At 38.6% G+C, this 12798-nt stretch overlaps 1 long non-coding RNA gene across 1 annotated transcript in view; it reads left to right on the top strand.

The window, feature by feature from the left end:
• Positions 1-11337: 11337 nt before the first annotated feature.
• The window catches only part of LOC126652143 (uncharacterized), a 35686-nt gene continuing 34225 nt past the window's right edge, over positions 11338-12798 (top strand). Inside the window, exons 1-2 of the long non-coding RNA XR_007631889.1 lie at positions 11338-11507; positions 12092-12146. This is a non-coding gene — a long non-coding RNA (uncharacterized LOC126652143). The remainder of the gene's footprint in view (positions 11508-12091; positions 12147-12798) is intronic.

Raw genomic sequence — 12798 nt, 5'->3', positions numbered from 1 at the left:
AATGTGAGACTCCTGGGGAACCTCTGCATCACGAGTCACGTTGCCTGCAGATCTTCAGTTTGGGAAACACAGGGGAGAAATGTCATAGGGAGATGTGGATACCTCAGTTTGGAGTTTATGTCTGGAATGCAAGAATCAGACTTGACACTTTAATTTCCTGTATGGATTCAACCCCAAATAACTCCCTTTCATGATTAAGCCGCTCTGCTCACAGGAATCTTGTTTTAAAGCAGCAAATTTGACATCACATGCAGGTAGTAATCTACAGATGGGACTGTCTCTCCTTGTCAGGGATGCTGAATACATTCATTTAAAAAAAAAAAAAAAGAAAAGAGAGAGAGAAAATGTTCACTTATAATGAAAAAGCTAATTTAGCTTCCTGCCAGAAAGGCCATAACATATGACATGAAATTAATGCTTGCAGTGAAGTAACTTACAGTTAGCTTGTGACTGATTTAGAATTAACACTATCCTAACTAACCAAACAGAAAAATCACTGCCTGAACAAAAATATTCCCCTGTCTGTATTTCTTCCACTCTCCAGTCCTTCATTTGGGATTTCCAGTCCTTCATTTGGGATTTTTCGATACTTTGGAGAAACCTGAATATTTCTGAGACCTGTGTTTTTTGGTTTGGTTTGGTTTGGTTTGGTTTTTTTGTTTTGTTTGGGTTTTTTTAGGTTTTTTTTTGTTTGGTTTGTTTTGGTTTGTTTGTTTTTTATTTATTGCCTGCAATTTACTCTAATGGTATTCCAGTATCACTGACCTTGAGTCTGTAGGCCAGAATGTAGATCAGATCAGCTACTCTGTGTTCAGAATAACAAAAGGATTAAGGTTAAGAACAGACCCACAGAACCCAAGGTAGAATGAGAACAGAAGTTCCCAATGGATGCACCATACCTGGCAACATGCTTAATAAAAAAATAATACATTAATCTGCTCACAGTATTAAATTATCAGCAGCAGCAATTGTCACTGCTAAAATTAATTTCTCTGGAATGGTGAATTCAAACCAAAGTGACTGTGTCTAGCTGAAAAGCATGACAGAAAGAGAGGGAAGAGGTGGATAAAATTTAATCACACTGTAAAGTCAATATCTATCTGCAAGAACATTTGCTGTTTACTGCAATTTCCACAGGCCTCTTACAGACTTTTCATTTTTAAATGGGGACTTGCACAGGTTTTCTTCTGCATAAAGTTTGAGAAATAAATGCTGCAAAGCAGCACAGAAACTCACAGGATAACTAAATATAAGGACATACATATGCACAACAAGTATAAGAATTTATGTTGCCATTCTAAGAATTATACAGGGCAGCTAAGATTGTTGAATAGACATGGGAAAACTTTACCACAAGAGAAAGCAATAAAATAGGAAAATAAGGTTTTGGACTTATTACTTTCTAAATTTATGGTCCATAAAATGCATTCAAGAGTTCAAGCCATATCTTCAGGTGATTTAAACTGGTAAAGTTCTAGGAAAAGGAAGAAATCTGTGCTGAATTCCACTGTCTTTGGATCCACCTCATGCGGGAGATGCCAAGTTTCCTTCTCCACATTGCTGCCACAGGTCACACACAGGGAGAGAAGCTGACTTTCCTGCAAAAATCAGATTATACAAGGAAGCTGATCTGAGTTGACATGATTTGATTTGGGTTAGAAGATTAATCCAGACTTCAGCTGCCAGAGGCTTTTAGATAAATAGCACTTAGCCCACTTCCACTGAATGGATTTTTTTTTTTCAAGGGAAGGAGTATTAATTAGAACAGCATGGAAGTGTAAGGAATCTGCAAAGACTTAGGATTCATGTGACAAAGGCTATGAAATACTGCTGCCTTCAGAGATTATAGCATCAATGTTGGAAATGGGATGTGTGTTTCTGTGATCTGCTTAGAGACTGCACTCCTGCTCATCTGATGAGGGAAAAAAAATGTGGTATCTAAAATCATTGAGCAAAAAATAAAATAGCCCAGCCTACTTCAAAAGAACTGTGAAGGCAAAAGTTTTACCAATGCCAGTCCTGGCCTGAGGCTGAGTAAAACCTTAATCCAAGATAGGACAAGCATTGTGGCAACTTAGCATTTCAGTGCACTGCATGGGTGACATCAGTTCCATGTTGTCAGCAGTCAGATGTGCTCCTTCTACGTGTATTTACTTCCAAAATATTTTTGGTTTGGACATGTCATTACCCAAGTCTCTTGTCAGAGCTGGTTGTTCTCTGGGTAGCAGAATCTTTGGTTAGGTTCCCTCTGAATTAAAACTAGCAGACCAAAAGAAAGGTAGTTTATTGTAATTTGGAGAAGTATGCAGTTTAATGTCCTTTTCAGAGGGGCAGAGCATGGGATTTTACTCCAAGAAAAACGAAAAAGTAAAGCTTTAATTTGGAGAATGATATCTGAGATATTGACCACAGAAATGATGAGAGGGATGGAACACCTCTCCCACGAGGAAAAACTGAGAGAGCTGGAGTTGTTCAGCCTGGAGGAAAGCTCCAGGGAGATCTTATTGTGGCGTTACTTAAAGAGGGCTTATAAGAAAGATGCAGAGAGAATTTTCTACCACGGCTTGTGGCGATTTGAGAAGGAGAAATTGTTTTAAACTAAAGAGGGTAGATTCAAACTAGATATGAGAAAGAAATGCTTTATGAGGAGGGTGGTGAAACACTGGCACAGAGGGGTGAGGGAGGCCCCATCCCTGGGAACAGTCAAGGCCAGAGCAATCTGATCTAATTGAAGATGTCCCTACCCATAGCAGGGAGGTCAGAACTTGAAGACATTGAAAGGTCTCTTCCAACCCAAATGATTTTGTGATTCTAAGAAGAACACAACCACAAAGAGTGGACTGGAATGCCCAGCTAATTGATAATACCATGTGGGAGCTTTAAGGCTGTGATGGCTGTCAAAATCCACTGTGTTAAGCTGAACAAACCCAATTCCATTCATGTTTTCTTAAAAGATGCAGCCAAGAGCAATGTAGGGATATAGATTCTGCTGATATAGAAATTAATTGCATTTTCTAGTGTCACACAAAAAATCTGTGGTATAACCAGGATTTTGGTTGGCTAGAGCTCAGTTAGCAGCCCACTCATAAAGTGTTGAATGACTAATTAATGTTCTTTGGGATTTCCAAATGAGGTTATATTAAAACACTGTTCAAATTATAAAAGGGTTGGTAATTTCAGCAAAACTGAGAACACTGACATCTAGCTTAGTTTTTCCCAAGTGTCAAGAGTTTAATCTAAGGTACTCCCTATGGAATACCACTAGAGGCAGGTGACTCAAGGACATGCACATCCTAAGTGTGTATGATAGATGAGCAGATGTGGGTGTGTGGAAAATGCCCAACAGAACTGTCAAACTTCTTTTTAGATATTTTAAAGTCCTGCCTAATACCTGAAACTGGACAGAGAAACTGAATCACTATATCAATTAGATATATATATATCTAAAGAAGTTTGACATCTATAAAAAAGTAAAATATTCTTTTTGGAATAAAATACCCTGGAATCCATATCTAAACAGGCAGATAAGAATCCTCTCCAATTCAAATTATTCTGTGAGTTGAAGAGTTAAGTCCCATGCTTTACTGTTCAGGCCTTAAATTTACATGAACAGTGTTGTCCAGCTCTTAGGACATCTGGTTCATATTTTGGGAATTTGAATAGGTCCTATCCCATTTGTTTGTGTTGCCTCATTTTCTTTGTATAATGGTCATGAACAAAAAGTTTATTTTGTAAATTTAAGTTTTGTAACTGCATATAGTCCTTTTCATCTGAGACTTGCTCAATATTTAATTACTCCTACCACTTCCTATAGGAAGGAAGGGAAGAATTCAATCCCATTTGAATTACTAAGTGGCATAACTTAGCAAAGTGTTCCTAAAATACTGGCTTATTTCATCTTTTATTTGTAGTATTAAAGTAATGATCATTCTATCAATTCATTGTTCAATTAATCTTTTTTGTATCACTTTCAAGTGAGATACTAATGTTGTAGATACAACTCTATCTATCTAAATACTCACAAAATTTTGATACATAATGTATATATATATACACACATATACATATACATGAGTGTGTGATTGTGTGTATGTATATATATATAAATACAACAATATATTTTTATTATCTATTGAGAAAAAAATCTTGGATAAGAAATATATAACAGCATTTCCTGTCACTAATATTATTTTCAGTAGATAATCCCATTCATGCTCATTCTCCTTACAGAACAAAATTCCAGCCGTGACATTCCATGGTTTCGTGCTCAACTAAACTGCAGTTAGGTACTTTTTCATTGGGATTTGCATGTGAAAGAACTATCAAAAATTTCTTCCTTTTTCCTCTTTTTTTCCTGCAGAAGACTAAGTTTGTTACAGAAAGCATATACTCTGCATTTTTCTCTCCTAAAGAACACAGATGTGAAACTAATGGCTAAATTTTAAAGCAAAAAACACCTTTAAGGCCAACAAAATTAAGTTTTTGGAAATTGCTTTTGGAATGACTGTTGAGTTATGACAAGCTCTTTCTGAAAGCTCTGGCACACAGCCTCACACATTTTCTTTTTAAGATGGTTTATGATTAGAGCTCTGTGTGTAAATCGAGGGGAAAAAGCAACAATTTTCATTGGTTAGAGACAGTAAAAATAATCAAGGTTCTCTGTGGTCTGCCAAGATAAATACATAGGGAAGAAAAGTATTAAACTGCACATTTTCACTTTTAACAGTGATTTGAAATTTTCAGGCAATAGAAGATAAAAGAAAGCAGAAATCTGTGGTGTTCTTCACCATAAGAAAAAGGCAGGTAATAATAAAAGTTTTACAGATCTCCTGTCTGATGTGTTTATAATAATATTCAGCTACTACCTGGTGTGCTTTTCATCAGTAAACTTCAAAGTACTTTTCAAAGCAGGTAATCTTTAGGGAAATTTGGGTAAATTCCAGCTAAAACATGTTTTGATCAGGTTTTGCACAAGAAGGAAAAACAAAACAATTTGATTTCCACCAGTTTTCCCAGGAATCAAGTAGAATTTTCACAAAAAGTGCAAACTAGACCTCAGTTTTATGTGGTGTGACACTTTGTGTTAGCACAGACACCACTCTTACCTGAAACATTGAGAAGGAATTTGCAATTTGTTTACCCCTTCCTTAAAACTGTTATTCATTCAACAAGATTACATGGAAATAACCTGGTTTTGAAGAAACCAAAATGTGGTTGCAATTAGGGGTTTTACAAGTATAAGCGTTCCCTGACTGCAATTTCTGTGATTAATGCAGGGAAAGGTAAGAGGAGCTGTCCCAAAACTGCTTAGAGAGGGCAAAGAATGGCCACTACCAGGTCTAATGGGTAGGAGGGAGCTAAAATTTATTTTTAAGAGGCAAAGTCATCTCAGCACTGAGTTGTGCAGAGAATCTGGGGTTGCCCCATCCCTGGGAGTGTTCAAGTCCAGGTTGGATGGGGCTTGGAGCAACCTGGTCTGGTGGAAGGTGGGGGTCGGCAATTCCCATGTCAGGGGACTTGAAATGAGATGGCTTTTAGGGTCCCTTCCAAATCATTCCATGATTCTATGAATCTCATGCAGCTCCTAACACATGGACAGTTCTTGTGGCAGGTTTATCCTGCAAGATGGGAAATACTGTTTCTTTATTTAAAACCTGAATATTTTATTGTCCCATGTCAGACAACTGAAAGGTGAAAGAAGAACAAACTAAAACCATTCCCTAGGGTGCTGGCAGAAGCTTTCTCACTGACCCATCTGATAACTGATGAGGATTATTGCCAAGCAAGGAGGAGGAACAAAAAAAGCACCTCTCCAAGAGAAAGGTTTTCAATGCACAGAAGAGATTTTTTTGAGCGTGATATGGATGCAGAATGCATGACCCCAGAGATGCCCTCTTCTCCTAAGATATATGACAGTGTCTCTTAAACTTGTCCTAGTGGAGTAAAGGACTATATTTCTGCTGAGCTCTTGCACTGCAGAGAGGAGATGTATTAATGACAGTGGCTTCAGTGCTGACCACGTGCTGAAAATAGGAACTGAACTGAAAATCTCCATATTCATTTCACAAAGGTCAGTGAACAGACATCATTACAATATATCTTTTAAGCCTGAGGGATCTGATTCTACGTTGTATCATTTTAAGTTTATGTCAGTTTAACTTCTGTGAAATCACTGGAGTTAGAAATGGCATAAAGCTGGAAGAAAGTAGCAGTGAGTCATGCTTTTTTATTTTCAAGTATAGGAGCCAAGTGTTTATGGTGGTTTCACCAGGAAGCCAGAATAAATGGGGAGATTTGGAGTGGGTTTTGATGACTTGTCTGAACCTGTAGCTCATGATTCTATGCAAACCAAACCCAAATTGCAGTGCATGCTCACATCCCAGTGGACAAAATCTGCTGACTTTCACATGGCTTTAGCTGCAAAGTCACATTCACTTAACATTTTTTCCTTTGTAAACTGTTCACAAAAAAATCTGCAAATAGTCAGAGAGTGTTTGCAGGGAAGAATGGTTGCACAGAAAGGATGCAATCAGAACAGATTTGCTGGTCTGTACAGCAGGTAAAAAGAAAACAAATCCAAACAAAACACCCTGAAAACAAAATGGTCTATTTGTGATTTCACAAATTGATCAGGCAACTGCCCACCTTCAAGCCTGAATTCCTTCTGTAGATTGCTGTCTTTCTGAATTAGTGGTAAAATCTCCAGACTCTGTGCATTGAATCCATACATTTAGTGATGTGCAGTCGAGAATGGCAATTCTTTGCAATACAGCCCACAGGTATTGTTCCCTTATCAGTCACACAGGTGGTGATTTAGGGATGAACACCAGCAAGTACCGAGCCAATATCCCCCCAATGAGTATTGTAGTGCTACCATATTGCTTGGAGAGCCATGAAATTCCAATCCATTTTTTACTCTTCTGACATACAGCTGGGTCCTGGACTCGAAGCACTGCAGTAAAAGAGTGTAAATGTTGGCATGATATACCCTGCACTCAGCCAATTTGTGGACACTAAGTGTGTTTTAAAGATTGTGCACTATTTCTAACCACAGCAGAAAACCTGGATCGATATAGATAGAACACTTCAAGGTTTTGGGGAAAAAAAAAACATTTCTGGATGGAAACTGTCTTGCATTCCTTCTCCCCTCATACATCCAGAGCACAGAGTGAATTTCAATAAAAATTATTCTTTCCCTTCTAGGTAATCTATAATTAGTGACTTAGACTTGATCTAGTCTTCGCTATCCTAAGGCTGAGAAATATTTCATAGGTGTACTTTTACCATAGGACTCTTCTACATCAATACTATTTTCACTGTTGTGTAAAGGCAGAAGCTGAGGAGCAAATCTTTCCTGAAGCCATAGAAGACTGGGGCAGAGATGGGTAGACAATTGAGAACTGTCAAACCACAGCCCCACTGTTTTTCCCTTTGAGAACATGCAATGCAAACAGTGGAGTTCAGCAATGCTGCCAAGAGAAGGATTTGAAATCTGTGATGGTTGCAGGGGTGGCTGGACATCATCTGGAACAAAGAACTTGGTCATGTGAGGAAGGATTGGGGAAGCACTGGAACAGGCTGACCCTGGAGGTGTTCAAAAAACGTGCAGATGTGGTGCTTAGGGACACGTTTTGTGGTGGACCTGGAAGTGTCAGGTTGATGGTCAGACTCAATGTTCTTAGAGGTCTTTTCCAACATTAAAGATTCTTTGATTTTATGCAAAATTTTTACCCATTCATAAATTCCCCTGGAAGAAAACAACATTAAAGGAGGAGTGTTTTGGGGAGCATGAACATGTTGAACTGGCAAATGTAGAACTGCATGTCCAATAGCTATTTTTTTAAAGTACTTGCTTTCACTGTGGTGGTTTAAATTAAGAACTAAAACCCTTTAAAAACGCACCAAAAGTATGTCAGGTGCCAGCCAATTCTCTGATATAAACACACCCAGACTGTTTATCACACCATATACTATATGTCATTAATTTAAATGTACTGCAAAGTAAAAAAGTTTAGATCCACTTTCCCTATGCCGTTAATCAAGAGAGAGAGGCTACAAAGAGAACACTGCAATGCAGAGCACCTAGGATTTGTTCATGTGGATGAGTAGAGTGACCAAGATTCAAAAAAGTGCCTTGGAAAGAGGAATCTGCTCTCACACAGGCAAAAAAAAAATGAAGATACAGCACTAAGGGAAAATGGTTGGTAAATGAACACATGCTACAGGGACTGCATCTTTCAAACTTTGAACAGGAACCAGAAATAAAAAAATGAAATGGCATCCCTCTACACTAAGAAAAGGAGAATTGACAAAACACCCAGACAGTGTGAGGGTGCCAGAAGCCTCATAGTCGTATGGATTGTGTGTTCTTTCTGCAGGAACTCTCAAGGAAAGAACTTCTCTGTTAATGTTTTCCTCCTCAGGAAGAAATGAGGCAAAGAGAGGCATTTCATGGAGATGGACTGCTAAAGTAGATGCTCCTGAACTGTGAAGGGAAGGAAAGTACTTGAGAATAAATTACATTGCTTTTTCTGGTCTTTTTCTTTTTCTTTTTTTTTTTTTAATTTAAATTCTCAGATGGCATTCCTTTTTATTCCAGATCACCAAGAAATATGGAACTATATGGTTGGAAGGGCCAAAAAAAAAGCAGTTTTTCTATCTCCTTTAAAGCAGGTTCAGTTATTCCCATCATCCCTAAGAGATGTTTGTATAGTCTGTTCCTGACAACCTCCCGTGTTAGCAACTCCAAGGCTTGCCTAGTCAATATATCCCAGCCTATCACAGCCCTGACAGTCTTTTTGTTCCTAATATTTAGCCTGATTTTTCCTTGTTATAAATTAAATAGACTCTTCCTTTACTACCTTTCAAGGAGACAGAGAAGAGATAACTTTTTTCTCTTTGCTGAATTATCCTTACAATGGGTCCTGTGATGGCCGTGATCAATAAGCAACACTGCATTATAAATTAACCCTGTAAATATCTAAAAGGTGACATCAGACCAGAGACCAGGGCAATTATATCTCTTTTTTTCTTTTTTTTTCCCCTCTGTATATTTGAGGAATATTTTTAATGACACCTTTCCATTCAGATGTTAAAACTGACATCATGAGATGTGCCTCTTAGTCAACATGGAAAAACACTGTATGTGATTCTCTTTGTCTGCTCTCTTGATTTTTATCACGTTATGACAACCTTCAATTTATTTCTCACTCTCAGTTTAATATTTTCCCTCTCATCATATGCCAATCTCTTCATCCCTGCTGCTGCTAATTCCCAAAGTGCTGTGAGATCTCAGAGGGTCTACAACACTTTCAATGTGAACACAGATTAAAATGCCAATTTATGCATTCATCTATTCGTGGTTGGATTTTTCTTTTCTTTTCTTTTTTTCTTTTCAAATTAAAATTTTCTGTAAAATTTTAAAAGCCCTGTAGAGTTGAAAATGCTGATGGAATGAATTTTCCAGTTTTGTTCCAATTCTCCTCTTTAGTTTGTTTTTTGTTTTGTTTAGTTTTGCTTTCGTTTTTGCTTTATTTACCTTTCTAACTTCTCATCTTCAGCACTGCACAGAATTTGTTATGGCACAATAAATTCCTCCATGTAACTCAAATCACATGAGTTCTGTAATGCAAGATATTACTTGCAGGGTTGAACTAGAAATAGAATTGTCTGCCTTACCCACACACTTGCTGGTATACACTAAAACCTGTCTTACTTTTTACCCTCATTACCAGGTTAATGAAATTGAATGAGAAAACTTAAAGAAATAGGCCAGAAAATGTTGCTGAGGCTGATGATCACGACCTCACAGAAACATGATGTGACTCATCGTTGGGAAAAATGAAGGTTCAGCAGGAGGAAATTGTCACACATGCAGGGTCCTGATGGAGATGCAACTTTTGTCACTCGATTTGCAGGGTTTAGGATGGCATGGTCGTGACATCTCACACTGTACATGTATCAATCATTCCTCCACAGCACAGAAGCAGCTGCAGGTTCCCCAGGGCCAGAGATGTAAAGTTGGGTATCACAGGAGAGAAATGACACTTCACCTCATCTTCAGGAACGATTTCACCAAGAAGCTTCTCTAAACAACACAAGACCAATTTGGTTGCAAACCATAATGAAATTCCCCTTCCAGATTTTTCAAAGGCTGCTGGATTTTTTCACCTTCCTTTTCCAAGAGGAAAAACCTGTACAAGTTTCTGCACAAGACAGCGAGCAGTTCAGGTGCAGCTGGACCTACTTCCCTGTACCAAAGTACCTGATATACTGCCAACAAATCTGGATGACTCTATTATAAACTAGTTGTTCTCTGTGGTGGTGAGCAGGATGAGAAGACTATACATTAGATGTGAATACTTTTAGTGTAATATTGATCGTTCTTTCTCCTTTACCTGTAGTCACAGTTGAAACAGTCACATCTTTTTAAACCACATCAGACAGCAAGACTGTGTTCACTACAGCCCTGCTAAGACAGGTACTCCTTTTTCAAGGGAGGTGTTACAATACTTGTCACAAAGGAGACAGCACTTGTCAACAAAGATTGCACAACTGAATCAGAAATATTAATTTATACATTCTTGGTTTTAAAAAGGGTGGTACTGCAGTAAATCATCTGTGCTGACAGATGTCTCCCACTCTCTGTAGCAACTGAATTAACGGCTTCACTCATATTGTAACAGGAAGATCTACCTAAAGGCAGAGCTAGGATAAGGGCTAAAAGAGAGTACAAGCTTCTGGTTTCAGTCCCAGTCGTATTATTAACTGCAAAATCAAGCTGTGTTCTCATCTAGGTATTGGTCTGAGCTCCTCTCCGCTTACATCGCCAGGAACATGCCAAACACAGCAGTTTCTTGATGAGAAGATCACAGAGAAGAGTAATGACGATTCCAGGAAAGCGAGGCCCCTCCTGTGCTGGAAGCTGCATAAGGCAAGGACCACATTAGGGACCCCTGACTCCAACAGCACCAGGAATATTGACTGTGCAAATGAATATCGACCGCACAAACAGCAGTCAGGGTGTTTAGAGTCCGTCACGATTCAGCCACCACAGAGCGAGGAAACAGAACTATCAGAGAAGACAAAGAGCACCGCTAATCAGACGATGTTACTGCTGGATAAAACACTCGTGATGATGTGAAGATCAATACATAAGTCTCCAAGAGCTTAATACACAGCTGAGTATTTGTGCAGAACACTGAAGGACGACGTTTAGCGCAGTGTCAGGCACAGGTTGTGCAAACAGCCAGACAGAAAAAAAATCTGGGAGCAGGAAAACAAGGTAACTATGGGTCAGTCCTGCCCAGTGCTCACCACACACCAATCACTCAATCTCCCAGGGCAGGAGGATGTGTTGCAGCAAAGACAGCAGCGATTCAGTGCAACACTGAGCAGCCCAACACTGCTTAGTTCCTCTTCCTCTGTTTCCCTGCCATCCAGAGATGGACCAAAGGACTAAAAGACAATACTTCTGATTTTCACTGCTCTACCAGCCACCACAGTTAGTAAGATATTTGTGAGCCCGTTAACTGTAGACACAAGATACCTCATGCTCTTAGGAGGAAAGAGAGCTTTGCTTTGTCCCAGAGGGGAAATATGTACAGACTTGGATAGGGAGAAGTGGAGCACTAAATGGACAGCCTTTCCCAGAAGTCATTTTTGTTCTTTCAACCAAGAGGACCATCTGTTTTTTCCTCCTCTTGCATTTCTGTGAAGTACTGAATAAATTCCAGTTAGTTTGGTTCATTGGTTAATCGTAAGGCTTCTGTCAAGTGAGGGGGGTGGAGTGAGAACTTTGCTGGGGGACATTTAGCACATTGTATGGTTTGTGGAAGGAACAGTAAACTACTAAGGACGATATGAAAGCCTGGATAAGTTGGGGGAGCCTAATTTGCAGAGCCATATTTCTTCACATATAATTCAGCTGTTGTGAAGAAGGCAAAAACACCAAAGTGCTTCACTCTTGCTTTGATATAATTGCTAATGCACAAACAAGTTAAGCAAAATATGAAATTAAATAAAACTGAAAAAAATATGTAAAACAATGCTTACTACATGATTGCAGAATACATTCTACTTGTTCTTACAGCTCTTTTAAGAAATGTGGGTCCAAAAAACCTCCCTAAATGCCCTGGATTGTATAGGTAAGGGATCTAATTTTTAAATTAACAAGAACAGGTATCCTGACAGTTTTCTAAGCTCTCTCTCTCTCTCTAGCTGAAACTGTAGTTTAAAAACAGATTTTATTGTTTTGTTCAGCAATGTCCTCTTTTGACTTTGAATGGTGCCAAGAAACCATAGGAAAGACAAAACAAGAGAATTAACCAGACTTTCTGAAATCTAAGACTAAAGAAAAGGACAGAAATAAAGACTGTGAAATGAATAAAGAATCTTATCTACCTCATTAATGCTGCATTTCAGTAGAAATAACCAAGAATTATTTAAGTAGATTTGCTCTAAATTGAAACATAGACTCAAAATTTCTAAAATAAACCCCAAACCCAAGGCAAACAAAACCTAAAAGTTTCTTTAGCAAAGTAAAATCAAGTCAGGGGGTTGTTATTTTCAGGAAAAGGAATAGGCACATCCTGCCAGGCACACCATGGCTCTATAACAGGCTTAGATAGAGTCCCCTGGAGTTAAAGACTTCCCTGCACCATGGGAATAACCTAGAAATCATACAACCCTGCTTTGGAATCACTTCCCTGCCTTATACTTCAGAAACAGATGACAACTTGAAATCCTAGGATACCTGGAATGACCTTTGAAAATCCATTCCTTACAAGTTAAACAGAT

Source organism: Myiozetetes cayanensis, unplaced genomic scaffold (assembly GCF_022539395.1).
Source record: "Myiozetetes cayanensis isolate MyiCay16 unplaced genomic scaffold, myiCay2020 scf7, whole genome shotgun sequence".
Classification (NCBI taxonomy): domain Eukaryota; kingdom Metazoa; phylum Chordata; class Aves; order Passeriformes; family Tyrannidae; genus Myiozetetes; species Myiozetetes cayanensis.
This window is presented reverse-complemented; position numbering and strand designations above follow the sequence as displayed.